Source organism: Eptatretus burgeri, chromosome 16, assembly GCF_056783735.1.
Source record: "Eptatretus burgeri isolate ZD-2024b chromosome 16, Ebu_testis_v1, whole genome shotgun sequence".
Lineage (NCBI taxonomy): Eukaryota > Metazoa > Chordata > Myxini > Myxiniformes > Myxinidae > Eptatretus > Eptatretus burgeri.
Window position 1 is genome coordinate 4,007,791 of NC_140976.1, and position 17,560 is coordinate 4,025,350.

General features: G+C 42.9%; 1 protein-coding gene across 3 annotated transcripts in view; it reads left to right on the top strand.

Moving 5' to 3' along the window:
* Positions 1 to 5,559: 5,559 nt before the first annotated feature.
* The window catches only part of LOC147010342 (uncharacterized), a 26,457-nt gene continuing 14,456 nt past the window's right edge, over positions 5,560 to 17,560 (top strand). For all 3 annotated transcript variants that reach the window (XM_085858956.1, XM_085858957.1, XM_085858955.1), the window contains exons 1-2: positions 5,560 to 5,722; positions 8,616 to 8,680. The gene's annotated coding sequence lies outside the window, so the exon portion shown is untranslated. The remainder of the gene's footprint in view (positions 5,723 to 8,615; positions 8,681 to 17,560) is intronic.

Below are 17,560 nucleotides of genomic sequence, written 5' to 3' on the forward strand. Positions count from 1 at the left end.
ACAGACAGTGTCAGCATTCCAAGGATTTTCAAAACATGTCAACCGAGAAAGTGTGTGTGTGTGTGTGTGTGTGTGTGTGTGTGTGTGTGTGTGTGTGTGTGTGTGTGTGTGTGTGTGTGTGTGTGTGTGTGTGTGTGTGTGTGTGTGTGTGTGTGTGTGTGTGTGTGTGTGCACGCACGTGTGCTACGTTCTTCCCGCGCACATCCTCTCCATCCTTCCCTCCAACCTCCCACACCTTCCACCACCGGTCCAGCTGTTTTGCAGCAGTGCTGATGACGATGAGCTCGCCCTCCTGGTTTTGTTTTCTCACACATTGGACCCTCCATTGCTTTTGTACGACCCACGCCCGATGGCTTGGCTGCGCCATGATCAAAAGGGTACTCATCTCATACCACATGGACCAGACGAAGTGGAGAGGCCTGGGTTTATTATAACGGGTAACCCGCTCGCCCACTATGTAGTGGGTCGTCTTGTTTTATAGATGGCAATGCGGGCCAGGTGTGTGCTCGTTGCCACAACCAAACGAAGAATCTCACTTGTGTTCATGTAAACTGTGGAATGGTGTTTGTATAAACTCCTGAAAATCCAAGTGACAATAGCACACCACCACCTTTGGGTAGTAAGTCAGGAGTAATGGCTCTTACACGTTCCTCCTGTGTAAGTAATACCTTTCTTGGGCAAAGAGGTTCTACTTTTCACAATAATGTTACAGGTCAATTTCAACCATCGAACTCACCATGAGATGAACCACACCAGCGAAGAGTCACACTTCTCCTGTAACGCTCCGCAATGGGCGATATACTAAAATCTTGTTCATCAACGTATTGTTCACTGTTGACCAAGACAGAAACTTCCTTCTATCAAGGCACCCCAGGGAAATAGACCTACACTGAAGGTCATTGGACAGTTCTCTGTCTTACCTAATTGTCCATGTACAGGTGTGATATCAATAACTTATAATAAGCTAGAACAGCACTAATAAAGCACACCGTCTCGTCTCATGCGTTGTTAACTGAACCTGCTAATATTATGGCCCAATGCTATTGTGGCCCATATCACCGTATCATCCATGCACCCTATTATGTCACAGTTTCTTGACATGAGTTATGAACATCACAAATTTACTTCTTTACTCACATCGGGTCATAGATGAGATATATGAAGTTTCAGATTTTTCGGATAAAGATTTAAATTCAACCAATTCACGCTGTAGAAACCATTGCTTTTAGGATCGTTGGCATCTCCCACGATGAAGCTGAGTCTTTGGGTCTCTTACTCTCACTGCAGGCAGGTTGGTGGTCTTTCTGTCTTCTACCATCTTCTCTCCAGCGTCGCCCCCCCTTGCCCCCCACTCTGTCTGTGATCTGCCCCCTCCACCCCCATTTCCACAGGGTGCTCAAGGTCTGTCAGCAATCCCCTTCTGGTGACACTACCAAAATCAAGAATCACTGCTCACCTTCACTGTTTCATTCCTCTTTTTTTCCCACCTCTGGAACAAACTCCCACACTCTCTCCAATCCCACTCCTCCATCCAGGTCTTCAAAACAGCTGTTCACCACCATCTCATATCTTCCCCCATCCAAAACCATGATCATTTCTACCCCCGTTAATTTACCCCATACTCACCTTATTCAAATTCCCTCCTTTCCTTCCTGAAAGTCCCTGTAGTGTCCATCTTGTTTACCCCAAATACCCTGCCCCATCCCTCTCCCTTCCACAGATCTCTGAATGTCTGTTCCCTACTGTTTTGTGCTTCCGTCTCTCACCCCTCTTGTATCCTGCTCCCTTTGTTATATGTTCTGTGTGCATGTTCTTATATGAGCCTCACCAATGTATACAAAAAAAATCACTGGAATACCGCTTCACTGATGACGTCATCATCAGCACAATATATATATATATATATATATATATATATATATATATATATATATATATATATATATATATATATATATATATATATATATATATATATATATATATATATATATCACATGAGGAGTTGACAACATATGCCAAGTTTCAATTCTTTTCGATGAGCAGTTTCGGAGAAAATGATATCCAGTTTTTCCTTTAATCCAATATGGCTGATATAGCATGTGACCAATGATACCCAACTTCTCTACCAAGTTTCATCCAAATCCGTGCATAACATTTTGAGATATCCCACTCACAGACAGATAGACAGACAAGCAGACAGACAAAATGGTGAAAACATGACCTCTGTCTCCCTATGGTGGGGGAGGTAACAATCATTAGCTAATGATCTTTAACCTTAACTAGTACATGCCCGTACGTGCATGGCCATACGTAAAAAAAAAAAAAAAACTTTCAAACCGTGAGCCAGAAACAACTACACAGGCGGTTCCTTCGCTCTCGTAAACGATGAGTGGATTGGGGCATTGTGTTTATCTATTAATGCGCACAAGAAATACTGTTCACAAACAAACAAACAAACAAACAGAAAGGGGTGAAAACAGTAACCTCCGATCTTCGATGGCGGAGGTTAATAAACTGTTAAACTATCGATGTTTATTATGATTAATAGTAATATTTATTTCATCGTAATGTTTAGAATCATTTATCGTAACATTTATGATAATTTCATAGTAAAGTTGGTAATCATTTAATATTAACGTTTATAATAATTTAACAGTAATTTAAGAATTAGTTTGTAGGAATGTTTATGATAATTTCATTGTAAAGTTTATTATTATTTCATAGTAATATTTGTAATCATTTCATTGTAATATTTATAATTATTTCACTTTAATGTTTATAATCATTAATAGTAACATTAGTGAGAATTTTATAGTAAAGTTTATAATCGTTTAATAGTAATGTTTGTAATCACTTAATATTAATGTTTATAATCATTTCATAGTAATGCTTACAATAATTTTAGAGTAATGTTTATAATCATCAATGGTCATGCGATGATCATTTCATAGTAATGTTTATAATCATTTTTTTCGTAATGTTTATAATAATTTCATGGGAATGTTTATTATCATTTAATGTGATGTTTGTAATAATTTCATGGTAAAATTTATAACTATTTCATGGTAATGTTAATAATCATTAATCATAAAGTTTATGATCATTTCATAGCAACGTTTACAATTATTTGCAAGTTTTGTTCATAATCCTTAATAATAATGTTTATGATTATTTCATAGGTCAGGTCAGGTATGGGAGAGCATGTGCCAGAACAGCGTGTCGCTGTGTCCACTTTCCGTCGGTACTCCAGGGGCCTCCGTCTGGCCATCCCCCAGGCAGATGCCAGGCCCATCCCCATCTCCTTGAGATGATGCTCAACCTGCTGCAACCACGAGGCACGTGGTCGGCCCACTGGCCTCCTCCACTCATGAGACTCCCTCGCTGAGAGAATCTGGTGAGCAGGATCAGCGTCAGGAAAACGAGCCACATGTCCATACAGCCGCAACTGACGCTCACGGACTATGCAGGTAACAAATCTCATCCGAGTCTCTCTCAGCAACCGCACGTTGGACACAAAATCCGACCAGGGATAGCCAATGATTCTCCGAAGAGACCTGGTACCAAAGGAATTAAGTCTCCGTCTCAGATCCTTGGTCAGAGTCCAAGTCTCGCATCCATAGAGCAAGACTGGAAGTACCAAGGACCTGAAGACTTGGACTTTCGTCCTCCGGCACAGGTACCGGTAGCGCCACACCCCATGATCCAGTGAATCCATGACTCCCCAGGCCTGACCCAGACGTCTATTGACCTCTGACTCGCAGCCAGCAGAGACATGAATATCACTGCCAAGGTAAGTGAATCTCTCCACGACCTCAACATCCTCACCACAAACAGACACCGACAGGACAGCAGCATTCAAGATGTCACCGAAAGCCTGGATCTTAGTTTTGACCCAAAAAACCCGTAATCCCAGCGGCTCTGACTCCTCATTCAGCACCTCGAGGGCCCCCAAAAGGATATCTAAAGTCTCCGCAAAGATGACTGCATCATCTGCAAAATCAAGGTCCGAGATCTTGACATTCCCAAACGATGCACCGCAGCTTGATCTCTCCGACATCCTCCCTAAAAATCTATTATTTCATAGTCAAGTTTATCATTAATTCTGAGTAATGTTTATAATCATTTAGTAGTAATGTATATCATCATTTAATAAAGATTATAAATGAGTATATTAGAGGGACAGCGCAGGTAGGACGGTTTGGAGACAAAGTGAAAGAGGCGAGATTGAAATGGACATGTTCACAGGAGGGAAGCGGGGTATATCAGGAGAAGGATGCTGAGGATGGAGCCGCCAGGTAGGAGGAGAAGAGGAAGGCCAAAGAGGAGGTTTATGGATGCGGTGAGGGCGGACATGCGGGTGGTTGGAGTGACAATGGAAGATGTGGAGGACAGAGCGAAATGGAGACAGATGATCCGCTGTGGTGACCCCAAACAGGAGCAGCCAAAAGAAGAAGTATATAATCATTTAATAGTAATACTCATTATCATTTAATAGTAATGCTTATCATTTAATATTATGTTTATAATAATTTCATAGTAATGCTGATCATTTCATCATAATTTTTGTAATAATTTAATTGTTATATTTATAATCATTTCGTAGTAATTTTTGTAATCATTAATTGTAATGTTTATAATCATTTAATATTAATATTTATTATCATTTCATCGTAATGTTTACAAGCATTAATAGTAACGTTTATAATCATTGCATAGTAATGTTTCTAATCATATCATCGTAATGTGTATTATCATTTAATCATAATGTTTATAATCATCTAATTGAAATATTTACAATAATTTCAGAGTTATGGATATAATCATTAATTGTAATGTATAAAATCATTTAATATTAATGTTTATGATCATTTAACAGCAATATTTATATTTATATCATCATACTGTTTATAATCCATCGGGACCTTACTCTGTGCAGATCGTTGGTGCTGCAAAAGCAATCTCCTTGGCTATTGGGTACAATCCTGGACAGGTCACCACTCCAACACAGGATACCAGCAAGCTGGCACTCATTTTGACAACCTCAGAAGGATGACAGGCAGAGTCAACCACACCTGGTATTAATTCAACAGCCGAGTGGGATTTGAACTCAGGATCCTTGGATCCCAAGCCCACCACCATAACCATAAAGCCAACACCAGGCATATGTTTATAATTATTTCATAGTAATGTTTATAATCATTTAATAGTCATGTTTACAATCATTAATAGTAACGTTTATAACAATTGCATAATAATGTTTATAATCATTTCATGGTCATGTTAATAATCATTCAGAGGCAAGTTTATAATCATTTCATAGTGAAGTCTATATAATCACTTAATATTGTGTTTTTAATCACTTACTATTCTGTTTATAATCATTTCATGGAAATGTCTACAATTATTGAAAGTAATTTTGATAATCATTTCACAGTAATATTTATTATGATTTCATAGTAATTTTTATAATCATTAATAGTTTATTATTTTCCAAACAATGTGATTATATTCATCTCATATTTCAAGATCATTATCACCACTCACTGACTCAATGATTGACTGATATTAATGTTCAGTACCTTCTGAATGACGTAGAAAATGGATATTTTGCATGCTGATGGACATTGAGGCTGGTACACCAGGAAAAAAAAAATCACAGAAACGTCGGAAAACATCCATAAATGAAAATAAGTGCAGCCTTGTTGTGCTCATCTAACAGGTCAGTGATGCTTGCCTGTAATCATAAAATTTCTATTAATTATGTACCAACGTATGAAGCATGGTTGTGTAAGCATACCCCACTAGTATTTATGTAATGGTGATTCTTCACCATTGAGAGATACAGCCAAAAACGATAAAAAGCACAATATCTCAAACGATTATGGATGGATTCACACGAAACTTGGTGGACAGTTTGGGAGTGCCACTAGAAAGAATTGATTCACTTTTGAAGATCTGAATCCAGATCTGGAAACGATAATTATTTAATTTTTAACTGATACTTCACAATTGAGAAATGGGATAAAAATGGTATTGCATGATATCTCACAAAGTTGAGGATGGATTGGGATGGAACTTAGTGGACAGGTTGGGTGTGTGACAAGGACTAATTGCTTCGATTTCGGTGAAGATCCGGATCCAGATTCGAGAATTTTAAGTGATTCTTCACCATTGAGTGATCGGGCGAAAACGATATACAGCACAATATCTCAAAAAGTTATGGATGGATTCCACAGAAAGTTTGTGGACAGGTTGGGTGTATCATGAGGACGAATTGATTCCATATTGGTGAAGATCTGCGGATACGATAATTATTCAATTTTTTGTGATTCTTCTCCATTGAAAGATATGGCCGAAAATGATATGGTACTAATTATTTCGATTTTGGTGAAGATCCGGATCCGGATTAGAGAATTTTAAGTGATTCTTCACCATCGAGTGATCGGGCTAAAGCGATATACAGCACAATATCTCAAAAAATTATGGATGGATTCCAGAGAAAGTTTGTAGACAGGTTGGGTGTGTGATGAGGATGAATTGATTCCATTTTGGTGAAGATCTGAATCCAGATCCGGATGTGAAAATGATGTGATTATGTTATGAGGGTGAGCATGAAGGGGTGAGACCCATACATGGTGAGGAAGAAAATGTATAGCATGATACTTATATCATGATATCAAAATGTATAGCAAGATATATCAAAATGTATAGCATGATATATTATAATTTATAGCATGATATTTATCGCATAATATATCATAATGTATAGCATGATATTTATAGCATGATATATGATAATGTATGGCATGATATATGATAATGTATAGCATGATATTTATATCATGATATCATAATGTATAGCATGATATTTATATCATGATATCAAAATGTATAGCATGATATATCATAATGTATAGCATGATATTTATATCATGATATCATAATGTATAGCATGATATTTATATCATGATATCAAAATGTATAGCATGATATATCATAATGTATAGCATGATATTTATATCATGATATCATAATGTATAGCATGATATTTCAAAAATGTATTGGGCCTGATCTGGATCAGGCATTACGTGGCAGAGGTATGCACTCTACAGAGTGTCTTTCCAGTTTCATTTCTTATCATCTGCAAAACACATCTTATGTGCATGATGTGAATTGAAACGGCTTTTACATTTTCGGAACATGAACAATCTGTGATAATTACTATATAACAGGTGTATTATGGGGACCTTTCGAGGACTGATGAAGCGGTAATAGACGAGAATGACTGCACTCGACCTTATGCCACATAGACTTGATTCCCGTTGTCCTTTGTGTGATGTGAACAAATAATTCGGGAATCTAACTCACTGGAGAGCCCCGAGGGCCGTACAAATCAGCATGTGTCAATGTACGGAAATGCGCTGGGCCATGTACACAAGGCTGTTTGTTTGAAAGAGTAAGGAGAGCGACTAAAAAGACTGTCTATGGCTATGCAACAACCTCAAAAAGGTGTCTCTTCTGGTCGAAGCAGCGTTGGACGGAGAGACAACCGGTCGTCCAGAGGGCACCAAGGATAACGACCGTTTTGGAGGCACCGAGGACAAGGGCCGCCTTGGGCGCACCTGCAGTCCGAGGGGCACAGGGGGATAACGGCAGTCCTGGGGGGGGGCACTGGGGCAATAGGGGCATAACGGCAGTCCTGGGGTCACAGGGGGATAACGGCAGTCCTGGGGGGGCACACCAGGATAACAGTAGTCTGGGGGGGGCACGGAGAAAACAGCAGTCCTGGGGGACAGAGGGGGATAACGGCCATCCAGAGGTCACAGAGAAAACGGTCTGCCCTGGGGTGGGGAGGGGTCGGCGGGGGGGGGGAGGTGTGGTCAGAGGATTTGAAGGAATCACTGTTTTTTAAACGAAGTTTTCAGTTGGAGTGATAGATAACAACAGGTAACAGGTGTGGATGCAGATAGAGAGCGGTAAAAATGGCCAGACGGTTTCACTTTCTCGTTCACTTCGTGGTGGGGATGGACATAACCACAGAGACAGAGTAAAGGAGAGGGGGGAAGACCTTTTTCAGTACCTTTCGTGCTGCGTGAACATCTCAGAAAATACTTGTTTTCACATCAGATCTCCTTTAAAGAATGATCACTTTTAATCGATTTCCACATCAATACCGAGGATTTTATCCATAAGATCGTTCTTAGGAAGTCGTAGTCCCATCGTTGTTGATACACCATGGTCTCCTCGTAAAGTATGTCCATAATGTGCAAAAAGGGGGGGGGGGTCACACTTGGTTCGTTTTATATCTCATTCGATGCTGTTCATATGAGTCCCGACCTCGAATGACCTCAAGGACTACAAAGTTAGTCCATGGTCAGGCCGAAACAGGAGGGTCTTATCTCTTAATTAATGAAGGGAGGAGGGAACCTCGTGGTGTATGTATTAGAAATTGCTGTTTAGATCGGACTAAGGGACGAGTCTGGGAATGAGGAGTCATGGTAATGTTCAGGAATCAAATACCTCATTGTCAACCACTCCCGTGTCCCCCCTCCAACACCCCCCCCTCCCCACCCTCCCCACCCCTCCCACGTCGCCTGGCGCTCGGTTTAAAGGCTGGAGCCACAAACGCGTTCCACGAGCGCTGGAAACGACTGACTGGGATAGCCCTTACCTGGAGGTGAGCACACCATGCTTCTCATCTTTGGATGGTCTCACCACCACGTGCTAACTTACCCTCACTACACCTTTAATTACTGTACAGAAATCCTCACCACGTACGGCTCTCACCATCATGTACTAACCCTCAGAATACATCACAACATTTCCATCCTCACCATGTACGGATCTCACCACCACATGCTCACCCTTACAACATATCACGTCATTTTTCATCCTCACCATGTACGGCTCTCACCCCCACATGCTCACCCTCACAACATATCGCTTCATTTTCATCCTCACCATGTACGGATTTCACCCCCACATGCTCACCCTCACCACATATCACGTCATTTTCATCCTCAGCATGTACGGATCTTCCTATTTCACTGTCATTCTCACCACGGGTCGCTCTCACCTCAGTTTCCCCACTACTCTGCATCACATCTTCCTTCATGTCATTTTGCTCTTGGATCTCGCGCTTTTCCCAGTGAAGAGACAATCAAAATGTTATTTATGACGCAATTGAATACGTCACCATGTTGGTAAAAAAAAACGTTAATTTTTTTTTTTGTATACATAGTCGAGGCTCGTGGAAGAGCTGGGACACAGAACAGATCAAGACACGGCATAACAAAGGGAACAGCAAGAGAAAGGGGGAACGCCATTCGCAGGGCGGAGGGAGAAGGTAGGCGGACAAACAAGGTATGCAGGTAGCGATGAGGGTCAGGGGAGAACGCAAGGTGTGGAAAAGGTGGATACAGAAGCAAATTTTGGGAGAGGTTGGGGGTGTGTGGTTTAACGGGTGTAGAAAAAATCATGGGTTTGGATGTGGGATGATCTGATATGGTTGTGAACATCTGTCTTGAAGTTTTACGTCATTCGACAATCGTTTCCCGTTCAGCCGAATCAGTAAGTATTACGTGTTGAATTAATACGAACACTTTAACAGGTGCATGGATGTATAGAGAAGCTCATTTTACCACGTGAGTTTGTACATCATCAATAATCAATAATCAACATTTGAAACTGCACTTTCAAGGGAAACTTAAAATGGACGTGACTCATAAGTTATAGTTACCCATGAAAAACCATGGACCATGTGGTCTTCATAATCCTCACCTCCCACCTTTCATCAAAAATTAAAACAGTTTGGGAGGTAATCCGACTTTATCAATATTCCATTGTGATAAACGTTCAGTATCAATAGGTGAGCACGTTGAACACGCACCCTTGGTATGATTGAGTTTTATCACCTGCATTGCTCGGTTTCACGTTCCTTTCTGAACCCATAGCCTATATGAATTGATGATGTTGGGATTTTCAGGTTCAAATCCCATATAATCTAATCTACAAAGCTCACTCGAACCACTGACTCACTGACTCATTGACTCATTGACCCATATGAATGTTCGTTACCTTCCGAGAGATGTAGAAAGCTGTAGTTTTGCATGCCGACGGACATCAAAGCCGACACACCGGGAAACATCACAGAACCGTTGGAAAGCATCCGAAAATATAAATAAATGAAAATAAATAAATGAGCAAAAAAATGCCGTTGAACGACCTGAGACAATGGGGAAGCATGGTTCGTTATTGCTTACAATGTGTCAGCATACCCCACTAGTGTGCGTGTGTGGTGTGTGTGTGTGTGTGTGTGTGTGTGTGTGTGTGTGTGTGTGTGTGTGTGTGTGTGTGTGTGTGTGTGTGTGTGTGTGTGTGTACATATATATATATATATATATATATATATATATATATATATATATATATATATATATATTATCAACACATATTTATATCCAAGCCTAGTGTTGCCTTAATTAAAGTGGCTGGCTTGGGATGTTAGGGTTGTGAGTGCAAGCCCTTTGTCTAACGTTGAATTAACATCAGGTGGGGTTGACTCTACCTGTCATCCTTCCGAGATCAGCAAAATGAGTGCCAGCTTGCTGGTATCCTGTGTCGGAGTGGTGACCCGTCCAGGATTGCGCCCAATAGCCAAGGAGACTGCTCTGGTAGCAGCAACGCTCTGCACAGAGTATGGTGCCAATGGATTTTTTTGGAATCCTCCTGGTGTCCTCTTATTGCCTGCGGGTTATATACAAGTTCCACCAAGAGCCCGAGGACCCCGGGGAGGACTGCAGTACACCCGGAGGAACAATACACAGACAAGGTGTTTTAATAGGACATTGAAAAATGGTAAAGCATGGGGGTTTACCCCCCTCCCCACCCACATCTCCGAATCAACCAGAATATCCGTGAACCCCTGTCATTCCCCCACAGAATCCCAAATAAACCCCATGGAGCTCAGTGTTTGAAAACGTCTAACGAACTGGGTGACGACTAAGGAAGGACGTGTGCAAGGCGGGGGAATGGGAGGGGTGTTTAATGGGGGAAGTATGGGACGGGTTTATGGTGGGTGAAGGGGGTATAAGGACACCATGCATGATGTTTGAGAGGGGGGGACACGTATATAGTGTGTGTGTGTGGGGGGAGAGGAGGGTAGACACAGGAACACACACACACACACACACACACACACACACACACACACACACACACACACACACACACACACACACACACACACACACACACACACACACACACACACACCTTAACTTCCCCTCTCTCCCCAAGCATCCAAACTCCAAAGTTAATCTATTAACCTTAAACCCCGCTTATCACAATATCTTAAAATCCCAAACCCCAAACCTAAATACCATCCTAATGGGAGTATAAACCCTAAAGCTTCATCCGTGGCTTTAACGGTTTTTAAACTTTAAACCCATTTACGACTTGTGCGTTAAACGGTAACTTTCATTTACCCGAATACCCAGAAACAACCGTCCCGGCCACCACAACAGGGAAATAAAGAAAAGGATTTTCACAATCCCTAAAAAAACTAATTAAATCTTCATCAAATAATCTTAAATTAATATTCATTAAACGGGAAAACAATCCGGTCATTAAATGACTTTAAATTAAATGTGTTCAAAGTCCAAACTGATAAGGGGTGAAGGGGGAATGGGATTTGAGAGAAGAGAAGGTATCGAGGGGGTTAAGGAAGTGAGGAGGTATTAAGGGAGGTAAGGGAGTGATGAGGTATTGAGGGGTTAAGGGAGTGAGGAGGTATTAAGGGAGGTAAGGGAGTGATGAGGTATTGAGGGGTTAAGGGAGTGAGGAGGTATTAAGGGAGGTAAGGGAGTGATGAGGTATTGAGGGGTTAAGGGAGTGAGGAGGTATTAAGGGAGGTAAGGGAGTGATGAGATATTGAGGGGGTTAAGGGAGTGAGGAGGTATTAAGGGAGGTAAGGGAGTGATGAGGTATTGAGGGGTTAAGGGAGTGAGGAGGTATTAATGGAGGTAAGGGAGTGATGAGGTATTGAGGGGGTTAAGGGAGTGAGGAGGTATTAAGGGGGTTAATGGAGTGATGAGGTATTAAGGGAGGTAAGGGAGTGATGAGGTATTGAGGGGGTTAAGGGAGTGAGGAGTTATTAAGGGGGTTAAGGGAGTGATGAGGTATCAAGGAGGTTAACGGAGTGATGAGGTATTAATGGGGATTAAGGGACTGATGAGGTACTAAGGCTGGTAAGGGACTGATGAGGTATTAATGGGGATTAAGGGACTGATGAGGTACTAAGGGGGTTAAGAGGGTGATGAGGTATTAAGGGGGTTAAGAGACTAATGAGGTATTAAGGCTGGTAAGGGACTGATGATGTATTAATGGGGTCAAGGGACTGATGAGGGAACAAAGAGAGGTAAGGGAGTGATGAGGTATTAAGAGAGGTAAGGGAGTGATGAAGTATTAAGGGAGGTAAGGGAGTGATGAGGTATTTAGGGAGGTAAGGGAGTGATAAGGTATTAAGGGAGGTAAGGGAGTGATGAGGTATTTAGGGAGGTAAGGGAGTGATGAGGTATTAAGGGAGGTAAGGGAGTGATGAGGTATTTAGGGAGGTAAGGGAGTGATAAGGTATTAAGGGAGATAAGGGAGTGATGAGGTATTTAGGGAGGTCAGGGAGTGATGAGGTATTAAGGGAGGTGAGGGAGTGATGAGGTATTAACGGAGGTGAGGCAGTGATGATGTATTAAGGGGGGTCAGGGAGTGATGAGATATTAAGGGAGGTAAGGGAGTGATGAGGTATTAAGGGAGGTTAACGGAGTGATAAGGTATTAAGGGAGGTAAGGGACTGATGAGGTATTAAGGGGGGTCAGGGAGTGATGAGGTATTAAGGGAGGTAAGGGAGTGATGAGGTATCAAGGAGGATAACGGAGTGATGAGGTATTAAGGGAGGTTAGCGGAGTGATGAGGTATTAAGGGAGGTTAACGGAGTGATGAGGTATTAAGGGAGGTAAGGGAGTGATGAGGTATCAAGGAGGATAACGGAGTGATGAGGTATTAAGGGAGGTTAGCGGAGTGATGAGGTATTAAGGGAGGTAAGGGAGTGATGAGGTATTTAGGGAGGTCAGGGAGTGATGAGGTATTAAGGGAGGTGAGGGAGTGATGAGGTATTAAGGGGGGTCAGGGAGTGATGATGTATTAAGGGGGGTCAGGGAGTGATGAGATATTAAGGGAGGTAAGGGAGTGATGAGGGATTAATGGAGGTTAACGGAGTGATGAGGTATTTAGGGAGGTAAGGGAGTGATGAGGTATTAAGGAGGGTCAGGGAGTGATGAGGTATTAAGGGAGGTAAGGGAGTGATGAGGTATCAAGGAGGATAACGGAGTGATGAGGTATTAAGGGAGGTTAGCGGAGTGATGAGGTATTAAGGGAGGTTAACGGAGTGATGAGGTATTAAGGGAGGTAAGGGAGTGATGAGGTATTAAGGGGGGTCAGGGAGTGATGAGGTATTAAGGGAGGTAAGGGAGTGATGAGGTATCAAGGAGGATAACGGAGTGATGAGGTATTAAGGGAGGTTAGCGGAGTGATGAGGTATTAAGGGAGGTGAGGGAGTGATGATGTATTAAGGGGGGTCAGGGAGTGATGAGATATTAAGGGAGGTAAGGGAGTGATGAGGTATTAAGGGAGGTAAGGGAGTGATGAGGTATCAAGGAGGTTAACGGAGTGATGAGGTATTAAGGGAGGTTAGCGGAGTGATGAGGTATTAAGGGAGGTAAGGGGGTGATGAGAGGTTTGTTCGTTCGAGGTACCTTCCCGATACCTGTTGGCAGATTGGAGTTTTTCTCACCGACTGCAGCAGTAATGATTACACCTGTGGTTCGGAGGAGGATTGTAGGATGGATGAGGAGGTGTTTCATCCTCCCCCTGATTTAACTTGCACATCTTCCCTCTACCTGCATTCCCAACCTCATTATTTACCCTCATGGAAAAGCCAACAGAGCTCTCTCAACTCTTCTACAAAGAACAGTCGCACGTTTACATTCTGATCCGCAATGTCCGGCCTTCTGTCCACAGACACTTTAAGTAAATAAATACAACTGTCTACAAACACCTTTTGTCAGTTTGTAACGACCACACATCAAGTACACATCCCTTAGATTACCGCAGGTTTTACTACAAATGGTTAGACGTGCATCCTCAACTAGTATAACGAGTTTAACTCGTATAACTGGTCAGATGCACGTTTTTTGTTTTTTTTTTACATCTGACGGAATCGGACTTGTAAATAGTCACCAATAAAGGAATTGAGAAAAGGAAACAAAACAAAACACACAAATAAAGGTCTTCAGTAAGAGGATCCACCCTATGGTCATCTGGTCGCTCAACCTCGTGTGTTACAACACGGAGCACCGTTTGTGACGTCATCACAAAGGGCAACCTGCTCGTGTGGTCTCACCTTTCTCATGCAGACCACGTGAGGATGACCTTTCGCGGTGGACACACCCGTGCGCCATCCGGGTGGCGGGTACCGTGGTGACGCCGTCGTCATGACGACGTGCAGTTCTCTTGGTTCAAAGGTGCGACTTTGTGAAGACCTATGTAGCGTTTGGCACGACCGTGACGATCCCGTCTCGCCAGACATGGAGCGAGGCCACGTGGCGGGTCGGTCATAAAACGGGGCGAAGGTCGCATATCAGTCACAAGGGTCACGAAGTCAAGGCCCAAGAAGATCCTGCAACTCAGGCTCAAAGCAAATGGCCGTGCGTCTCCCGTCTGCACCCGACTCACATTCTGAGAATTATGACGCGGGCATTGTTACGTCACGTCTCGCTTACAATACATATGTCAAATTTCGTATGATGGGGACGAACTGGCAAATTGATAGACAGACTCACCTGCTCGACACCTGTTTAATAAACCAAATGGGAGGGTGTGACCACCCATCCCAAAAGTGTCACAGAAAGTTCTGCTTTTATGACGTCAGAGATCAGAACCGTCAACATGGTGCACGAGGTCGACGAAATTATTTCCATTTTTATTTTTCCGATTTTATAATACACATTACACCCCAAGACCTCCGAACCCCACCCCTGAACCAAACAGAGAGCGAGGGTTAAAACATGGGGTCTTCGTGACGTCATACCGCGCCACTCACTACGTACAGAGAGAATCAAGTCAAGATGGATGGAGATGGACATCAAGAGAGAGAGCTTGTGAGACATTTTGCATCGTTACAGTACAGGTGTGTTTGGTGGTTGCAGTGTTACAGGCTGGTGTGTTTGGTGGTTGCAGTGTGTCAAGCTGGTGTGTTTGGTGGTTGCAGTGTCACAGGCTGGTGTATTTGGTGGTTGCATTGTTGCAGGCTGGTGTGTTTGGTGGTTGCAGTGTCACAGGCTGGTGTGTTTGGTGGTTGCAGTTTTACAGGCTGGTGTGTTTGGTGGTTGCAGTGTCACAGGCTGGTGTGTTTGGTGGTTGCAGTTTTACAGGCTGGTGTGTTTGGAGGTTACAAGCTGGGGTGTTTGGTGTTTGCAGTGTCGCAGGCTGGTGTGTTTGCTGGTTGCAGTGTTGCAGTACAGGTGTGTTTGGTGGTTGCAGTGTTACAGTACAGGTGTATTTGGTGGTTGCATTGTTGCAGGCTGGTGTGTTTGGTGCTTGCAGTGTTGCAGGTTGGTATGTTTGGTGGTTGCAGTGCTGTCGGCATTTGGTGGTTGCCATTTCAGTGAGCTCACACGATGCACCTGTTTTGACGTTACATGAGGACCCATTCCGAAGGTTCTTCAAATGAACCAATCACAAATCGTCCGCAAAACCCCGTTTTTCTTATCCAATACATGTAACGATGACGTCTATAATGAGAAATGAAATGTTTTCCTTCTCATCCAACTTATACACACAGAACACAGAAACAAGTTAAAATGTAAAACTCCGGTGTTTCTTCGTCATTGTAAATACAGTATCTAAATACAGTACCAACTTACACACGCACACCATTTACATTGTCTACCATTCCCATCCTGTTCCATTAACGATCAAGCTCTCTGGGATTCCAATCCTAGTTCCACGCACCACTATCACTCATTTAAACCATAAACTCTTCCTCCTCATCGTCCGTCCCCCATGAGAAGATCCTGAATCTTCATTTTAACCTTTCACCGAAGATCAGTTTTTGCGTCCAAATCGTTGGTGCGGTTTTATTTCCGGGCTTCCATCTTGGGCTTATTTCGTTCCACAAGTACTGAACTGCTCCTGAATTGTGTGTCTTTTGCACCTGAGAAGGGGGAAAGGTTTCTGGCAACGCTCGACTCTGACTCTGCAACTGGACCAGCCAGCATCAGCTCACGTGTCCTAAAAACCTGTTCTGCTGCTCTTGCGCTTCCTCGCACACACACTTTGCCCTTTTCACCCTCTCATTTACCATCAGTCATCTTCCACCTGCTTGGAAATCAGTCAACATCACAGCATTATATAAGGCATAAAGGACCCCCTTAAATACAGACCAATTCGCTTTCTTCCAATCATCGGCAAGGTCATGGAATCCATCATCGCAGTTCACATAAAATCATTCCTTTTTCTAACAACCTCATATCAGATTATTAATTTGGATTTAGACCTGGTTACTCTACCTTGGGCATGCGACTTCGACTCTCCCAACAATGGATGGAGGCCCTCAATATCAGACATCTCTCTGATGCTTTTGATATCAGGGAGAGATTAGGGACATCTCTCTGGACATAGCTCATGCTTTTCATAGTCTTGAATCCTGCCTTGCTCTCCAAAGTGTCTGCCTATGGAATCCAAGACCAACTCCACTCTTGACTTACTAACTTCCTCCCCTCTCATAGCCAACGTGTGGCTCTCAATGGAACCCTTTCTTCTCCTCTCCCTGTCAAGGCTGGAGTACCCCAAGGCACTGTTCTCGGTCCCATCTTATTCCTAATATTCATCAATGATCTCACTGACTCTGGAAAATCCTCTTTATCGCTTTGCCCAAGACTCCACCCTCTGCTGCAACATTCCTCATCCTTCTGACAGACAGGCAGCAGCCTCTTCCTTCTCCTCAGGCCTTGACAAAACCACAAACTGGTGAAACACTTCAAACATGTCTTTCAATCCTGAGAAATCTCTGTCTATCTGTCTCTGTCTCTCACTCTCTCCAAAAGGACAATTCTGCAAACCCTTCCATCGACTTTCTCAATAACCCTCTCGAAGAGGTTCAATCACTCAAACCCTTGGGTCTCACTCTCAGGCATGATATCTCTTGGACAATCCACATTTCAAAATTGGCCTCCAAAGCCTGATGCCACTGGGCATTCTTCATCGTGCAAAGTCCTTCCTTGGCTCACCTGAGTTCTGATTCACCTTCAAGGCTTTCATCTGCAGCTCGATGGAGTACAGCTCTCCCCTGTGGGCTGGCTCTCCTGCCTCACGCCATGGAAACCAAGACTTTCAAGATCTTTGGAATCTCTCATGATGAAGCGGAGTCAATGGGCTGATCACATCGCCATCAATGACAGGTTGGTGGCCTCTCCATCTTCTTCGCCTCATTTCAGGTCTTGCA